The following is an 18,823-nucleotide window of genomic DNA, read 5'->3' as shown; positions in this document are numbered from 1 at the left end:
ATGGACTGTGTGCCACTGTACTGTACTAGGAAAAACACACAAAATGGGGTTCTATCGTCCATTTCTCTAATTGGCTAACCATGGCCTGGGATGGCCTGCCTTTGGCAGCCTTCCCCAACCTGGTGTCCTCCTTATGGTGTTGGCACTCCAAATCCCCTCAGCTCCGGCAAGAATCACCAATGGTCAGATGTCAAAATAAAAAAATTCCTTCCAGTAGCACCTTAAAGACCAACTAAGTTAGTTCTTGGTATGAGCTTTCGTGTGCATGCACACTTCTTCAGACACCAATGGTCAGATGTTCACCTACAACTCCTCTCACCGCTGGAGGGTACTAAGTTGGCAAAGACTAGCCTATGGTGTGGCTGGCAGGCATCTCATACATCCCAAGAGGAGGAGGCAAGGAGGGAAATCTTCAAAACCTATACCCACATCTGTTGAGAATTAAGGCAGAAAGGAGGAAATTCTTCCATTTTCCTCATCGCAATATTTTGCAATGTTCCCTTAAATCTGAATGCACTGCTAGTTTATCATGCAAAACAAGGCCATGGCTTGAAGGCAAAAGATGTTTGCAATCAAATTTGCCTCTACAAATGGAGGTACTCAGCACATAAATGATTACCTATGGAGAGTGTGCTGCACAAGCTGCTTTTTATTCTAGCTCAACTAGTACTTCAGCCGCATAAGAACATTTGTTACCATAGCTTTTAGCTACATGAACCCATTGTTATGCAAACATAGGGCAGCACTATAGCTAAATACTTACTTAAAAAAAACCAAAAACCCATTGTTTTATTAGACCTTTACCCAGGGCTAACATTCCTGAGTTTGCCACTGAGTTACGGACAGTGTGCACAGAGAATGTCATATAAAACAGACTCCATACTACAAAGGAATGCAACAATTTTCCTCTCCAAAGCAGATTCTGCTCCATCAAAACAAAAGCAAAAAACTTAAACCTAAGTGAATCCTTACCTTTATTAAATTTACAAATTTAATTATGTTTTTGAACACAGAGGCAAATTTTCAAAAGAACTGTGCAGCTAGTATAATGTGTCCAAGGGGTTCTTTAGTCCTGTGTTTCGCAAACAGCAGCCCTCTTGATGCATGGTTAAACTGAAGGGAAACTCATAAGCAGTTTGAGATACGGCATGGTTATTACTATTTAGAAGGGTATGTGTACATGGGTGTAGTCTTAGTGGGTGTACCCAAACTTATGGGCTTAGACAACGTCTTTGTAAGTAACCAGCCAGAATTTGCAAGTAAGCCCAGTCCATGAGCAGAATATAAAACTGTTTTACTGCAACCTGCTGCTCCATTTGGTCTGAGAATGATGCTCATGCAGAGGAAGGGAACATTTAGTAAAAGGAGTTGCATAATGCAACTACACAAAACAACATTGATGGCTGCTGGGACTGGCTCTCTAGCACAACCTAGTGGTTAAGACTCTTGCTCATTCATCCTGGGTGAGTCACTGTTTCATGTAAATAAATAGTTTGCCAGACCTCAAACTGCCCTGTGATACATAGATCAGCAGACTGACTGCATCCTGTTGCTGTTCTTTGAAGGGGAAGGGGACTGGTAATTGTCTATATATACTTATATTCATGGCTGTCAACAAGTAATGCCAAGAAATCGTAGAAAAAGCTTACAATATCTACATACTGAGGCCACACGCACATATGCACACGCCAACTTTGCAAATACTAACTTGGATTATGTTATATAATCCAAGAAAAACAAAGTGTATTTCAGCACAGGAATGGCAGCAGGAAAATTTATACTGAGCTCGTACACTGATTTGCTCTATGGCCTTGGAGAAATCTCTTACAGTGCAATCCTAAGCATATTTACTCTGAAGTAAGTCCCATGTAGTTCAAAGAGAGAGAAAGGACTTACTCTCTAGTAAGTGTACCTGTGATTGCAGTGCTGATTACTCTTCATCAACTTCTATTTCTAAAATGAGGGCAATAGCAGTTACCTACTTGTTCACATGAAACCCAGCACTTTTGTCAAACTGCAAATTCAAGTCAGAGTTTGTTGGCTACTAATACTACGACAACAACAATAACTACTACTACTAACAGCAGCATTTCTAGTTTGGCCCAAATCGCTTGCTCTCTCAACCACTATTTTGTAAATTTGAAACAATAGGAACCCCACTTCACAAAGTTGGTAAGAATATATGCAAAACAAAACACTGATCCAGAATGGGATGATCTGTGCACATGTTCTGATCACAGATCACCTTAACTATACACAGGAGTAAGAAGAGGCTCTGCTAGAGGGAGCAGACATCCACGTCCAGCAGCCCCAATTCTTATGTAGTTCCCACCCAATAATAATAATAATAATAATAATAATAATAATAATAATAATGCTGAGTATTTATCACTACATGACAGTAGCTTATTTTCTGCAAGCAGTTTTACTGTCCTATGAGCAGATGGTGAACATTTGGAATTCTGGAACATCTGAGCTGCACTGCTAATATTTCGCTATTTTCATTAACGAGCATTAATAACACTTACATGAAGAAGAGTCTCTCCAGAATGGATTTTCTCTTCCTGTTTCAGAAAAAGAAAAAATAAAATAAAATAAACAAAACAAAACAAAAAATAAGATGCTAATGGAGGGGAAAATATGGACATAATCCTGCCAGATATGAATGCCACATGTGTGTTTAAGAACTCCAGATAACAACAGAGTCTGCACTACCAGGCAACTGTTCCTCCCTAATTTTCCGCTTTAATCTTTCATACAATGTGCCAGCTTTAAAAAATTGAAATTCTGGCAAACTGTCTCAAAAGTCAAACTTAAGATCCAGAAAAATTAAGTTCCTGCAGCAAGACAGGGAGGCTTATCACTTTCCCTGGGATTTGTTTGTGCATCATTGTCTAGGATCTCCATTGTTTACAGCCATTTTCTAGCACCGAAAGGTCCTCTGTGGCCTACAGTAGGGACTCTGATCTTTTAGTCTTGAAAAATGAAAAGCTGAAAAACAGCTTAGGAACATAAGAAGCTGCCTTACACCAGGTAAGTTTGTCCAGTTAGCCCAGTATTATGCACTCTTGACTTGCAGTGGCTCTTCAAAGTCTCGGGAAGAAGTATTTCTCAATCTAGAAATACAATTTCTCAATCAGTCCTTTTTAATCTAGAGATGCTGGGGTCTGAGCCTCATACCTTCTGCTTCCAAAGCATGTGCTCTACCACTGAACTCTATTTCTGGCTTTGGGGCACAGCAACTGTTTCTGGATCTCTTCTTGCCAGAGACCTAGTCTGCAAATAGGTACAGGGATCAGTAAAACTCTGTAACGGTTCTCAACTACCGGTACCTAGTTAGATCCTGCAAAGCAAATACCCTCTCTGGATCCTATAGCGGATTCTGCTGGCATAGGGCAGGGAGCTGGCTCAAGTATGAGAGGGTGGACTGGAAGGCAGAGAGAATGGGATTGGAAACTGAAGAGTACCAAGGCATCAAACTTCTCCCCAAGTCTGCAGTTTTGACAGGCCTCTACTACATTGTTCTTCTAATGCCCACATTCTGGTAGCAGCCTGAAGTCTTATCTATAAGCAAGAGTTAAAATAATCTGTGCTAAGGAATTTGTGCAGTTCTGCAAGAGATGGGGAAGAAGTAGAGATAGTAACAAAGTGTATTTCGTGTCCTGACAGTCTCTAACTGAAAATAAGCTGCCTAGGTGTATTCTATTAAAATAGCTAACACCTCTTCTGTACTTACCAAGGCAGGATGTGGTGTATTGAGTCACTTCTGCAAGCGCACACCAAACATTTAAAGCACATCTGTCCAAAGAATCCTGGGAATTGTAGTTTACCCTTCACAGAGCACAATTCTTGACATCCTTAACAAATACCTCCAGGATTACCAGGATTATTTGGGGGTAGAGGAGAATTTGCTTTAAATGTTTGGAGTATACACAACATCAGGCTGAAGTGTAGTTTCAATGCTATAGTCGAACTATTGTGTACTTAAGCGTGGCTTGGATATAGGCTGAGCAGCTATAAAGCTGGGTTTCATTAAGTCTAAAGGCAGCCCTAATGTAGAAAACAAATTCCTCCAGCTGCAACTGGAGTTAACTACTATAAAATTTGTTGTGCATGCCAGGCTAAAGCTAAAGTACTTCATACAGGGGGCTAGAAGCTACTTGTCCATTAAAAATACACTTTGTTTCTGCTAGGCAAGGGGATATATGTGGGAATGTGCAGTTATTCTACATTCAATTTCAACAGTTTAACAGGTCTATTAAACTTGGCAGTGTGTATAAAACTGAAAAAATTGAGAACAATTTGAACACAATGGTATATCACAAAGCCACAGAGCTGGGCTTCTCATTCTGTGGACCTTGAAACATTGTAGCTCTTGGTGTTATTTTTATCTTTCTATAACTTGCTTTAGGTGGAAAATATTTTTAAGTCTAAGCTACTGCAAGCTCTTAGAACTTGAACCTCTGCAGCATCTGGAATAATTTTCTGAATTAACAATAATTAAATAAAATGATAATGGTGGTGGGGTGGTGATGATGATATTGTTAAAACTAAAAGTAGTTGCATTAGTAATAACAATAAAATTAGAAATAATAATGATATAAATAATAATTTAAAAGAATCAATTCAGCATTGAAAAAAACCAGTATTATTACTTTCTCTGGTTGAACAAGCCAACTTGCTCTTAAAAGGAAAGTCACAAGTCAATGATAAAATATAATTAATATTCAAACCCCAATTTATTCAGAGATACAGTACAGGACACATCTTGAATGAGAATAGATGGCACTGTTTTTCAGACATTTCATTCCCCTCAAGAAATCATTTTTAAATATTTGACATTTATAAGTACCACTGTAATTTAAAACAAATAGATTTAACATGATTTAAACAAGCTCCAGTAAGTTCAATAAGGCTCCCAGCCCATTGAAGAGACTGACATACCTGTGCATTGTCTCTTATGAGTACTGGGACAGTTGCACATCTTACACAATGGCAAATGAAAGTTTCACACCATACACATATGAGTTGGAGACCTTGGCACTGGTGTATATGTTTTTGAAAAGTGATTATTTGTAAAGCAGACCTTAATGGCAGAAAGTGCTTTTATCTGGGATTAGACAACAGCCTCTGCTTGAAACGTTAAGAGTATTGTTAGGGACAGGGCACACATGCAGTGTTTCTATGAAGCAAAAGTCTTGAGGCAAGCTGCATCTACAAAGCAAGCTCACATTCACAGCTGCACTAGCAAAGTTAATTTTGTAAGGATGCAGAGACAGGGAAGAAGTATACAGAGAAGGCTGCCCTAAACTATATATGAACAGGCTTTAACTTGCCACGAGTAAAAAAATAATCAATCCCTGCTAGAATCATGTTTGAGCTTGAAGGCAAAAGTAGAAAATAATGGGACAAAACTGAAATGCACCAGGAGGGGGTGCCCAGAAGTATATAATAGTGATTATTACTACTGCTACATATAAAGTATTTTGTACTGCAGACAGACCTAATTGTCCTTTGAGTTACTTCTATGAGCAAAGCAACCAATAAATATTATTATTAAGAGCAGTGCAGTAGTAGATATTTGCTTCTGGCCTTTAAGCCCTGCTTAACTGAGGAATACTTACATATCTGGTGGAAAGGAAGCTGGTTAGCAGAGCTGGAGCATCCTGCTGCCATGGCACTTTTGTGTAGCTTTGCCTTGCTAGCAAGGCTTTCACGGCCCCCACCCTATAGTCAGCTTTCATTTCCCCCCCATCTAAAAACTGTTATAAATGCTGAGGATGCTTGTTCATTGGTTGATGAGACTTACAACAATGGGAACAAAAAGACCATATAGAAAGAAACAGAGGCAGGCTAAGTAGATAAATGTTAGGCAAAAATATGAAACAATGAAGCTAAATGAGTAGATCAAGTCGTGTTGGATTTCTAGCTCCTTTCTTCGGCCTTTCCTCCTCAGTCACTAGGGAGCTGGAGCTTTTACCTCTGCCCACTGCCTCGCCTTTATCCTTACCTCATGTCTCTGCCTACTTCACCTTCCTCTGGGCAGCCTGTCCCTGTTCCAATGTTAGCTACAGGTGGGAGGGTAGCGGGGAAAGAATGCCCTTGTGACATCAGCAGCCATTGTCTCAGGCTTCTCTCCTCTGTTCCTTAGGTGTGCAAAGAAATCTGAGTTGAGGGCAGGCTGCTGATACCACAAAAGAACTGTTCCTCCCCCTTAAGCAGGGACACTTCCTGCTCTCCTGCCTAGTTACTAGGGGAATAGGGCATTTAGGTGGCGCTGTCTCCCAGCTCAAGATCACAAGTTCCCCAAGCACAGTCTTTAGCCTTCCCCCGCTCAGTTTTCTGAAGAGAAGTTGTTCAGGAGGAGGTTTGAGCAGAAAGAGGGATTCCTTCTCAGGACACTAGTCCCGCTCCCCAAATCTCTTGCCTTCCCAATCCCCACCCCTTGCCACCTCCACTGAAATGGTTCAAAGGAAGGAAGGGGAGTGGGGAGAACCAAGCATGTTTACAGAAACGTTAGTGCTTATATGCTTATCATCATACTACACGTGACATTTGCAGGATGCAGATGGCTTTACATGACCTTGTTTTCACAATCCTGTAACTCCTTTGAGTTTATTGATTAAAAAATACTTTAGTGGTCCTTTTGACTCCTATTGTCTTCTCCCACAACTTAACTTGCCTTCATATTCCCTCCTCTCCTTCTTCTGTCCTGTCTCTCTTTATATATTTGTGTGTGTGCCTTTTCTATGGTAGCAGGGTAGCAAGAGGGGCATTCTATATGGGGAAGATAAGTACTAGTGTAGGCTTGTTTTGGGTTATCACATGCTATATAATAAACAACATATAACATTCTTTCAAGAGCAAGAACAACAAGGTTCCTTCCTTTCTCTCCAATCATTCTTACCATATGCAACAGGATTCTGAAATATTGGGATGTGAACATCTAGATGCTCCACATCCCCTCTACCATTCCACCACCATTTCACCATTGTGTCAAGCACAGTATCTTATCTCACTACTTCAGCACTTAAGTCATGTGATCATCAGACGATATCAAAGACTAGCAGCATCTTGAACCATTTCCATAGAACAGTTTCTTTTCACATTAATATACAAACATTTACCAAAACAACGCTAGCCACTTTCAGCATTGTGTATTGGAAAAGTGTCTTGTCCTACTGAGATGTCCTGAATTTATGGTTTAGTAAATTATATACAAGATTAAACTCAGATCTGTATCACAGGATATTTCATAACCTCTTTCCTCCCCAGGGCATAATAGCAATATGATGTCTGTCTATGCCACATCATTATTTTCTTGAAGATCAATTACTTCACAGAGTCATTTACACTACCACACTGAAAACAAAAATGTATTTTTTATTCTGTTGGATATGACAAATAGAATTTAGATACAGATATTAGAAAGGTTTGTTGCTGACTTGAGGGATGGCCACACAATCCCACTGATACATGTGGGGAGCTGATTGTAGACATTAAAACAGTTGTGTGGAGCCCCAATTCCACAGATGCGTTTCAACAGCACCCCTACTGCTGTGTCTTAATTGGGCCTCACTTTGTAAAAGATGTGTCACATGCACAGAGAAGCAGCAAACATAACAGTGATGATGCCTTCAAGCAAGTACAGAACATTTTCACAACATGATGCTGCTCAGACAAGTAATCCAATCCATGTATTCCAAGGGAAGGAAATCACTTCCCTCCCACCATGTTCACCAGCCTGGAAGTGGGGGAAATCCTTCCCATTCCCAAGTGTAATGATCAATTAGAACACTGACAGGCAACCTTTAAGGCAAAAGCACAAGTCAAGCACAAAGTGTGAGACAGTGCAAGACATAGGCTAGACATAGGCTTCAAGACATAGGCTACTTCCAGGATTCGGGGTGATTTTGGCTCCTTTCAATAGTCAAACCTAATAGTTCTCTATTGGACAGTGTTCTCGAAGCTACTAACATGAGTTTGACCAAACTGCGGGAGGCAGTGGAAGACAGGAGTGCCCAGCGTGCTCTGATCCATGGGGTCACAAAGAGTCGAACATGACTAAACAACAACAATAGCTCTCTGGCTATTGTCCAGAAATGCCACAAACTCTGACACTAGGTGCAACCATGCCACAATTTGGCCACCCACTTATGAGCATGAATGCCTATCGTGACATTCTAACATGTAGGCTCTACTCAACAAAAGGCTTCTAGTTACACATTTCTAGATACAGTTTTAAATCCCTCAAAAAATCTTGGGAGGCAGAATGAAGGCTATATATATCCCACGTTCCCCCTCCACAAAAGGAGGTGCTCAAACCGGCTTTCACAAACAGAAATGCAAAACATTAAAATAACAATAATCCAATAATTAAAACAAATGATCAAACTAAAAACTGCACCAAAAAACAAAGCACAAAACCACATCACTCACAATACTACATTTTATAATGCCCTTATTTCCCACCACAGAGCAAACAACAGCATAGGATGTGTGCTTTTGACTGAAGTATGGTGCAGTAGGAAAAGGGGTGAATAGACTTCCCAAGTGCTGCTTGACCAATCTAATTGGCAGCCTCACTTCAGTTACATTACATTAGAAAATAGAACATCAAAAGTTCCAATCACACAGCTCCAAAGTCATGCGTAGTTTTGCCCTCAGTACCCTGTGGGCCATATTTGAGAAGTCACTGTGAGACTGGAAAACCTTTACTGAAATAACCCTGAAAGAGAGGCTTATAGTTCACCCAAGCCCTAATGAAGCAACAAGATTCTGACAGGTCTATACCTCATTCACCTATTTTTAGTATTCTCATCAGGCATTTCTTCATTTCCCCCATTAATCAGTTATCAGACTCTTATGTCTCAGTCCATTCTCCCCTTCCCATAAGAAAAGAGGAACAGAAGAAATTCTAATGATATTTTATTCCATCATGGCAAAAAAAAAAAATGCCTAAATGATATCATCACATTGCACTCAGTTACTCCACTGTAAATTAGCCTTCGGAGAGTTGCTTCAGCTTTACACCAAAATCTCCTGCTTATATCTCTTTAACCAAAGCTGCTCATTTTATGATCAGCTCAAAGACCAAGACTTCCGGCCATTTGTTCACTTACTAATTCTCTAATATTCTATAGGCCTCATCCTGGAATTACACAGTTCTATCCAATGCAATTAAGAGATTTCTGAAGATAATTCTGTCTAAGTTTGCATACTGGAGCCCATCTATGATATAGCCCAGGGGGGAAAGCAACAACCTATTCCCCCCACCCATTACCATTCTGTAACAATGTCTTTGCTGGTCCAATCTCACATACCGCCCCCTACAGGATGGGATGTTATTTGCCACACTTGCTTTTGCAGGCTGCCAAAGGTTATGTCATTCTTGGGTGCCAGTGCTATAAGGAGATTAGTGCAGAGGAAAGTGGGAAAGGAAAATGAAAGACCTTGGGGGAGAGGGTAGAAGGTGACTGGAGGGCAGAGGGAGACGTGAAAAGCAAAAGGGAGTGACAGATTTAAAAAAGAGAGATCAATATTGGGAAGATTAAAGGAGAAAGAGGTAAAATTGAAAACAGAGAGAAACAGACCACCACAGCAAACATATAATTTCCCCCTCTGAACAGTACGTTCACCTTCAGCATTTGCCTTAAGTAAATGACATTGTTATTACAGTAGATGACTAGCTCATCTCCGGTACAAAGTAAAATCTATCCCTACTGTAAAAGATCAGTTTCCAAGCAATGTCTTCCAGGAAAATATTCCCACCACATTCCAAAGTCAAATGGTGCTAGAGAGATTATTTGCTTATTCAAATATAAATCTAGACATACAAAATCATTTGCCAAGGACACAGAGGTCTGGCCTAGACTGGGCTATATTTCCCTCCCCTCAAACACTGTGTATGAATAACCCCACATTTTTAATAAGCTCATTCACTAAAAACAAAATATCCTTTTAAAAAATAAGAGATTTCAAAATCTTAGCCAGCAGCAACTCCAAATTACATAGCCTGTTAACATGACAAACCTATTTGGTTCTTTCAGCCCAACCCTTAAGACAGTCTTTAACACAGAGGAACAAGAAAGTACAGTGGATACCAAAAGAGCCCATTAAGCACAACTGACTTTTCTTGGCACACTTTCTTAATGCCTTTCCTGATACCGTTAAAAATTAGTCACTATGAATGTTTAAAAAAGAATAAGCAAAGCTCTATATCCACATTGGGAAGAGCTGCAAGGACGTTCAAGATTTCAAAACAGGCAGCTCTGTTTCTTCACCATCACACCTGGCTCTTCATTTCACAGTATATATTACTTATTTTTAGAACTCTAAAGACAGTAAGCTTAAAGAATGCATACTTAGAAATAAGGTCTGTATGAAAGATAATGGTCTTTTCTCCCAAAAGCATTCAGTATTAGGCAGCAGCAGTAATAAGAATGTCTAGTTCAGACATTCACCTTGGTAAAGCACAGGTTGTATAGGTAACGAACACTTTGTTCTCCTCTAAACAAAACAGTATAAAAAGAGAAGCATATCCTCAATTGGCCATCTGCTGATCCTTACACGTATGCAAAGTGCCTTCCTCCTCATGCTCTTATATGGAAATTTAGATGGTGCTGCCTCAAAAGTCTGTATCCTTCCCTTTTGTTAAACGATCACACACACAGATGAATATTCATCACCTTAGTGCTGCCTTCTGATCCCAGGAACAGCGGTGGAAATCCAGAATCACTTTATTGACACTGAAGTGTGCTGGAGATTCGGTTCTTGCCAGCAAACTTTCTAAGAGTATCACAATCCCTTTCCTTTCACCACTCCAAACCCCCAAAAAATGAATGAACGAGTGCACAAGAGGGCAACTGCAGTCCAGTTAAAGATGTACTAACACCACCCGTTTAGCAATGCTAGCGCTTGCCTTTTCTGGTAGATTTTTAGTAGCAGAGAACAGCGCTGCTTAAATATAATTTAATCGCACACTGCACAGAAGAGGAAGGGAGTGAGGAGGGCCAAGCACATGCTCACCACACATACAAAGGCAGAAAACGCACTAAAACTAGGAGGAAAGCGTTAGCCGCACCAGCAGACAATTCCACTTAGCTGCTATCTGTTATTTAAAAGTTAACACAAGGTGTCGGAGGGCGGCGGCGGGGAAGAGAGGTAACTGCTGAGAGACCCCATACAGCCAAACCAGAAAGGTGCACATGCATGCACGTTTTAATTGGGGGGGGGGGACCCCAGACAAAAGGAAAACCGCCATGCGCTCGCTCACTCGCTCGCTCTCAAAAAAAAAAGCACAGAAGCAATGCATCCTAAAAGTAAATAGCAAAGGACAAATACAAATCTCTAAGGAAGGGGGAAAGGGGTGGGGGTCGGATAAGGGAAGGTAGGTGGGTGGGTGGGCTTCTCAGCCTACGGTGAAACCTGGCCAAAAAAATCCCCGACCCCCTGATGCCAGGATTTCTTGCTTCCCACCTTGGCTGAGGGATGCCCCTTAGAAAGAGGAAGAAGTGTTTCTTTTCTTCAGAGTAGCTCCCCGTTTTCCAGTAAATGACAAGAGGCGATCCATATGCCGACTCCCTTTGTTCCTAAACGCTACGAGGGAGAGCGGAAAAGAGAGGGAAGGAGAGCGAGGAAGAAAGGAAGAAAAGGGAGCCACCGACAGAGAGAAAGCAGAGCCGCGAAGGATGGGCTTAGGTCCTTCCCTGTGTGCCTTTGCTCTCCCAATATATATGTAATAATATATATCTATATCAAAAATCCCTCGGAAAAGAGCCTCGGGTACCTGTAGCAGCGGCACCCCTCTGACCAGGTATCTGTCCAGCGCCTTAGCTGCCCGTGGGTCTGTCCCGTGTGTCCCGGGGAGAGTGCCAAGGCGGACTAACAGGGCTGCGAGGGAGGAAACGGTAATTTATAAGCGCTTTCTTCCTGACCTCTCGTGTCTGTTGTCTAATGAGCGAGCGCCGAGCATCACCCATCCTGCTGAGTGGAAAAACACCAGCTCGGCCTCGTCTTTGGCGGGGGAGGCGGGGAGAGGGAGGAGGGGGGAGCGGGAAGGAGGGGCCATCTTTCCGTCAGTCCCTTTCGACACACACGGGGGGGCGGGCGGGGAGAGGGAGGAGGGGAGGCTCGGCTGGCAGGCGGCCCGGAGGGCTGCGCGAGGCGGGGAAGGGCCGCCACAGGCGCGGGGAGGAGGAGGTGGGAGCAGCTGCCTGGCCGGGAAAGAGACCCAGCAGCTCCGGGCGTGTGCCAAGGAGGCGGGAAAGTCGCGCCTTTATTCCCCCCCTACGCCTATTCCCCCCTATCCACCCTCACCCCCCGGCGGGTGAGAGAAAAGGAGAAACGGCGCGCGCGCGCGCTCGACAGGAAGATGGGGGGGGCAGATTAACCGTCGAGACTGCCGTTGTGAGGGCGCTGCAGAAGGGGGCTTCCTCCCTCCCTCTTTCCCCCTCCTCAGGCTGTGAGGAGGCGCACCGACGCTATAATTTCGACTCCCCATGCTCTACAACGGGAGGGTTTCTGCCTCCCCCCCCCAACTTCCCAATCCCAGGTTAGAGAGAAAGGGGAGCGGGGTAAACAGAAGAAGAAGAGGGCGCCATTTCGCAAACGGTCGCGAAATCCCGGTTTGCCGCCGGGCGTCGGTCGCCTCAGCGCGGAGCGGCCGCCCCAATGCAGCTCCCCCATTGGCTGAGCCGGGCGCGCGCCCGCTCTCAAACACGTGTTCGCCGCCTTCCTTGCTTCGGTGGGGGGTGTAGGCTTGAAGCACCGAAATGTGTGGGCCGTGGATCTGAGTGGGCTTCAGTGAACCCGCTCCAATTATTATTATTAAAATTATATACCGCCCTTTATCCGAAGATCCCAGGGCGGTGTACAACATTAAAAACAGAATTTGCATTGCATAATAATAAAAGACAATAAAACAATAAGGGGGGGAAATCTTAATAACATTCCCTAACACACATATTTAAAATGCCATAGACCAGTGATTCCCAATTAGCTAAGTACTGCAGACCCTGATTTTTAAAAGCCAAGCCATGGGCCCCATACTTTTGAAAATGTTATCTCTAAGGTAGTAGTTTTGTTATTTGAATGGTGCCATGGATCCCCTGGGTGGGTTATGTGGACCTCCTGGGGTCTGCGGACCACCAGTTGGGAACCACTGCCATAGACTGTTTAATGGCCAAAGGCCTGGATAAAGAATGTTTTTGCCTGGCACCTAAATACTGGTACATATAATGATGGCTCCAGGCGAGTTTCTCTAGTGAGAGCATTCCACAGATAATTCCAATGCAATAAAACGAATTGTATGCAAAATGTGTATGTGTTTTAAGTGCATTTTTTCTGGGGAGAGGATCTATAGCTTGTGACTCCTACCCCACCCCCCATGTTAAGAACAGTGATCTAAAGTGTATGCCCAATAGTAGTGAGCTGAGGTGTGGTGTAGTTGAAGGAAACTGGATGGCCACCAACTTGGGTGGTTTAGACAAATAACTGGAGGATAAGGCTATCAACAACTTGCCAGGACGGCTATGTTTCACCCGTGTTGGAGGCCTCTAAAGACCAGTTGCGCAAGTGGGGAGAGTGCAGTTGTGCGCATGCCCTAGCTGGCATCCTATGGGCACAGGGTTGGCCGCTATGAGAACAGGAAAGCACTAGATGGGCCTTTGATCTGATCCAACAGTTCTCCAATTATGTTTCTTGCGTGCTAGTTCCTTTTTAGCTGTTCTAAGACCTTGGTGGGCAAGTCACACTCTTCACTTATTTTACCTCGCAGGATTATTGTGGGATTGAAACTTGTGCATTAGAGGACAGAGAAATCACAAATAATAAATCTATTTTAAGGTCTTACAAATAAGTCACTTATGCTTTCTTGAGCTGGCATGGATGATTGTTGGAAGCATAAGAAATAAAATCCTACCAGATAACATTGAAGCATTCTGGGTCCTCTATCCCTCTGGAGACCTGAAATTTATGAATTCTTTTTCCCTCCAATAATCAAAGTTCATAAGTTTTTATACCACAAAGATAAATGTCAATTTTTCAAAGTTTTCCATTGCTGGCTTATTAGAATCCTAGCAGCAGCTAGCATCCATGTCAAAAGTTCTTCAGAGCAATACACTTTCCTGTTATCAAGACTTCAATAATGACAGTTGTGAGGAAGCCTGAACAGGTGATATAATTATTTCAGATGTTTCATGACAGACTTGAGACCAGAGTAATGAAACCCAAGAGCATTCCCACTAAAGATGGGAAAATATCCTTCAGAGGCCACATCCCCACCAACAGGCAGAAGCTTTGCTAGATGCATCACGTAACTGCACACATCTGGGATGACAGCTTCCGGGGAAGAGGGTGTGCAGGCATGGACTTGACATCAGTTCAAATGAATCATTGTTTGAGATCACCCCTCTATATCAGATCCCTTTCATCCTCACTCAGTGATGTAAGGGACATCTGGTAATTTTGTTGAGATCAGGCCAATAAAGGGGGGGGCATCAGTGCCATGTACCTTTACTTAGAAGACTTTGCCAGTATGTGAGTGTGACAAAATGGCAAGGACAGAGAGATGCAGTCTGCCACAGATGCAATTGTGGAACACAAAAATAGGGAAGCAGCCTTCAGAAAAATGAAAGTGCAAACTTACCACAATAAACACAAAGTCAAACAGAGAAAGCTGAATTTTCTGATAGATCACAGAATGCTGAGGAGTAGATGCACTTCTCCAGAGATTACAATAATAAAAGATTGCAGGCCTTTGCTTGAAAAACTCTACTTCAGCTCTTTACAAAGGGATGGTCCCTTTTCGTATTTTCCACAGAATCCCCTTAACATTTACCGTATGCCAGCTGCCTTAACTACTGTTTTTAGAAGGTCGTGTCTGTGAATGAGAGTGATAAATTGGCTAAAGCAGGAGTGAACCAGGGATTGGATCTTGTCAATGGTATTAGCTTCATTCTCCCCTGCCCCCCACAATAATCTGGGCACTGCGCAACCATCAAAAATAAATAAACGATGTAATCAGACAAATCAGAAATCATCTCTGTTTAGGTGATGGATATGGTCGGAAAGAAAGCAGTCGAGATAAAATCATTAGGATTTCAATGTTGCTGAAAGATGAAGAAAACGATAGCTGAAATGATCAGGGGGTTGTAGCAAACTCCCCTGAACATTACACTGCGATCAGAGGCTTACCTAGACAGCTTTCAAATGGGAGGTAGACAAAGGACTTTGTTTATTTTTGATAGAATGATTCTTATAGAATTTACATACCACTTAATCACTAAAACCTCTAGGTGTATGCTAACTCCAGGATCAGAGATCCTGTGTCTGAATACCAGCAGCTGAGGAATATTAGTGTGAGAGAGTTATTGCCCTCATGTCCTTCATGTGCTCTGATGTAATGGTTAGGATGTTGGACTAGGAGTCGAGAGACCAAGGCTGAAATCCCCACTTGACCATGAAGCTCACTGGGTGACCCTGAGCCAGTCACTGCCTCTCAGCCTAACCTACCTCACAGAGTTGTTGTGAAATAAGGAGGGGGAAGAACCATGTGACCACCGTGAGCTCCTTGAGAAAAGGGTGAAATATACCGTAAATGCAATAGATAGATGGATGGTCCTTAAGATCTCTTAACCCTTTGCTCTGGCCTTGGAGATGGCTGCAGCCCTGCAAGAGGAAGATATGATTGCACTGAAAAGGCATCACGGCATGCAGGAATTTTGATGCGTTGAAAAGGCACAGATCTTACACACACACACCTTAATTTTGATTTAGTTATCTTGTTTCATTGAATTCAACATGTAGATGTAAAAAACAATCAGGCTACTTTGGGGCACCAGTGCATAAGAGGAAACAAAGATGTTTTGGAATCAAGAGTGCATAATAAACAGTACCTGGAACTGAGTAAAGTAATAATAATAGTAATAATCAATCTTGTATGACACAAGATTGGGTACTGGTAGTCCTTGTTTTGTTAAACAGAATCATACAGCGGAGTCCTTCAGGATGATAATATGAGTGCTGACTTACATTGTAGGGCTCCCATTCTAAAAAATCCTGTTCATGAGCACAGTGGTCCAAATCAGTAAGGCCGAGAACACTAAAGTGCTTCTTCCAATTGAACCGTGTCCCATTAATATTTGCACCCTTAAATACCACCAAAGTAGTTTAGGAGTAATTCCTACTGGGTTGTGCTTGCTTTACAATTTGCCCATCAGGTTGTTTCCACCTGTAAGGCTGGAGCATTGACACACATTTCCCAGCAATTTCAGATTACACCATGGGGAAGCACCTCCTACATGACTGGGCATAAGTGGAAAAGGGGCCTGAGTTTCCCTGAAAGGTATAAATATGTTGAATGGTCCCAGGGCCGGACCTACTATTAAGCAGAGTGAAGCAGTTTCTTCAGGCAGCAGGTGCATTGTTTTTGCTGCAAGAGACTTGATTTTAAGTTGGTGCCTAGGACCTGGTATGAGATGTAAGGGTTGTTGAAGTGACTGGGAACAAAGACCATAGTGCTATAAAATTCAATATATATGTAAATGGACAATTCCAAACCCTGCATAGAATCCCAACACGGTCACATTTGACTTCAAAAGAGGAAACTTCCCAAAAATGAGGGAATTGGTAAAAAGGAAGTTGAAAGGGAAAGCCACAAAGGCCACATCTGCAAAGCACTTGGGGGTTGCTTAAAACCACAATATTAGAAGCTCAGCTAGATGGTATACCACATGTCAAGAAAGGTACCACTAGGGCCAAGAGGATGCCCACTTGATTAATGAGGAGAGTCGAATAGTGAAGATAAGAGATGACGTTCTAGGCCAGGGGAGGAGAGCCTCTGGTCAACATGCCTATTTTCACCTGCCAAGGGGTCCAGTTGGGTTCACAAGGCCATTTTCCTGAAACAATGTCCACCTGTCAATCAGCTGATGTCGCTCCCACAGGGAACTGGGCTAGACAGGCTTTTGGTCTGGTCCAGCAGCTCATCCACTGGGAAATATTCCTCTAGAGTAGATCGAGCCCATTGAGTGAGCCAAAGCAGCTCCTTTCCTATGTGATCGGTTTTGATAGTTGTGCTCACTTTGTTGATGCCATTATGGATTTCCAATCGCATGGACCCTGCTCTTCTAAAAGATTATCAAAGTAAGCAGCTGACTGGATTCTGTTGAAAACAGCAGTAAAAACAAGTCAAATACTATGAGCAGCAAGATAAAAAGCAAATATGTCTTAAAGCATGTCAGTATAAAGAGCCCATTGAAATAAAAGTTTTCACTTTCTGCCGAAAGGCAGATAAAAATGGGACTAGGCAGAGCCACCTTGAGAGCGCGATCCAGAATCACAATAGAAAACACTGCCTTTGTTGCCCCTTATTAAATCAGTCACCTAGATTTCTGTTTTTGGTCAGAATGTGAAATGTAAGTAAATAAAAGGTAGGATTTATTTGGGGTAGTGTGGGGAGTCTGTACCTCTCAAATATTCACTAAGCAAAAGGGTGTGTGTGGAATGTAGCAAACACTTATCTTGGTGGAATCTAGCCACACAAGGCAAAAACAGAGTTTGTTGCAGGGATTACATTCCTATGGAGTCGGTTTAGGTGTTGAGCTACCCCCAGTTACAACAAAGTGGTCTGTATGAAAAGGCTTCCAGCTGACTGAGGTTTTTGCACCATAGGAATGTTCTTCGAAAGGTTATCCTAGGTCAGGGCAGCTGCATGGTGGGAGAAGGCCACCAATCCTCCCCAAATTTAAGCCTCCCCCCTCAAAAAAGTGTTTTGTTACACCTTGGAAATTTCAATTGATTGACTCGAAGGGCTTAACGTTTTCAAGGGTAAGTATAGAAAAGTCACCTACAGCTGTGTTCTGAATAGTTTTCGTTAATTTCCAAATGCAGTTATTTATAGGTTATCATAAAAATATGGACCACTTGGAAGCTTGCCTAATGTGTTAATGAACTTAGATTTTTTAAGGACAAGGGCTTTTGCCTGAGGGAACAAATTGTGGCAATGCATTGAATTGTGGGTATGCATTGAATTCAGCTTGGCAAACAGGGCTTTGCAGAGCAATGTGACACAGTTAACTCTTGCATAGTTACGCCTTCTAGCTTCACTTTGAAATAATAGCCCCTCCCTCCCTGCCTGCCATCCTACAAACAAACATACAAATCTGGAAAGGAAGGACATCCATTTGATGAAATGGGCTCTGACTTATGAAAAATTATGGTATATTACAGTAGTTGTTGTTTTGTGCTGTAATTTATGGCTATCCATATAGAATTTAATAAATTGCCTTTACTACAATAACATCTACAGCAGCATACATTTTGTGCGTAAAATGTCCCAAGATCAACACCCAGATACTATTATTAAATTATTATTATTTCATCTCTATACCACTTTATATATTCAAGAAAAAAACCTCAAAGTGGTTTACAACCTACATTAAAACATCAAATAATACAATCCAGAATAAAACATTGCTGAAGAAAGTCAAATACATGTATAAAGTATGCATTCAAAGCAACATACTTCACAGGAAACTAAAAATTTTATCTTAAAGAAATCAAAATAAAACATTACAAAGGAGGTCAACTACAGAATGCACATTTAACACAGCAAACTTAGCAAAAAAAAATTCAAAAGGAAATAAAACATTGCCACTGGAGCTCCAGTAAAGTGCACATTTAAAACAGCATAATTAGAATAAATTAGGATAAAATATCACCATAAGCACAGAATATATCTGGTGCTGTTGCTGCCAGTCCTGCCTATGATGGCTCATGGCAGGCTGCAGCTGTGGAAGCTCAGGTTCGATGACCTGGGTCT

The 18,823-nt window shown here is 42.2% G+C and overlaps 1 protein-coding gene across 14 annotated transcripts in view; it reads right to left on the bottom strand.

The window, feature by feature from the left end:
• SLC6A6 (solute carrier family 6 member 6) overlaps positions 1–12,704 on the bottom strand; it is a 60,629-nt gene extending 47,925 nt beyond the window's left edge. For 2 of the 14 annotated variants that reach the window (XM_083492052.1, XM_083492045.1), the window contains exons 1-2: positions 5,625–9,558; positions 2,529–2,564 (exon numbers count right to left, since the gene is read on the bottom strand). The gene's annotated coding sequence lies outside the window, so the exon portion shown is untranslated. Of the gene's footprint in view, positions 1–2,528; positions 2,565–5,624; positions 9,559–11,478 lie in introns of those variants that run through there. The other 12 variants (XM_083492053.1, XM_083492055.1, XM_083492046.1 and 9 more) reach the window with 12 other exon arrangements.
• Positions 12,705–18,823: the final 6,119 nt, after the last annotated feature.

This window comes from Podarcis liolepis (assembly GCF_965112155.1).
Source record: "Podarcis liolepis genome assembly, chromosome: 2".
Classification (NCBI taxonomy): Eukaryota; Metazoa; Chordata; class Lepidosauria; order Squamata; family Lacertidae; genus Podarcis; species Podarcis liolepis.
This window is presented reverse-complemented; position numbering and strand designations above follow the sequence as displayed.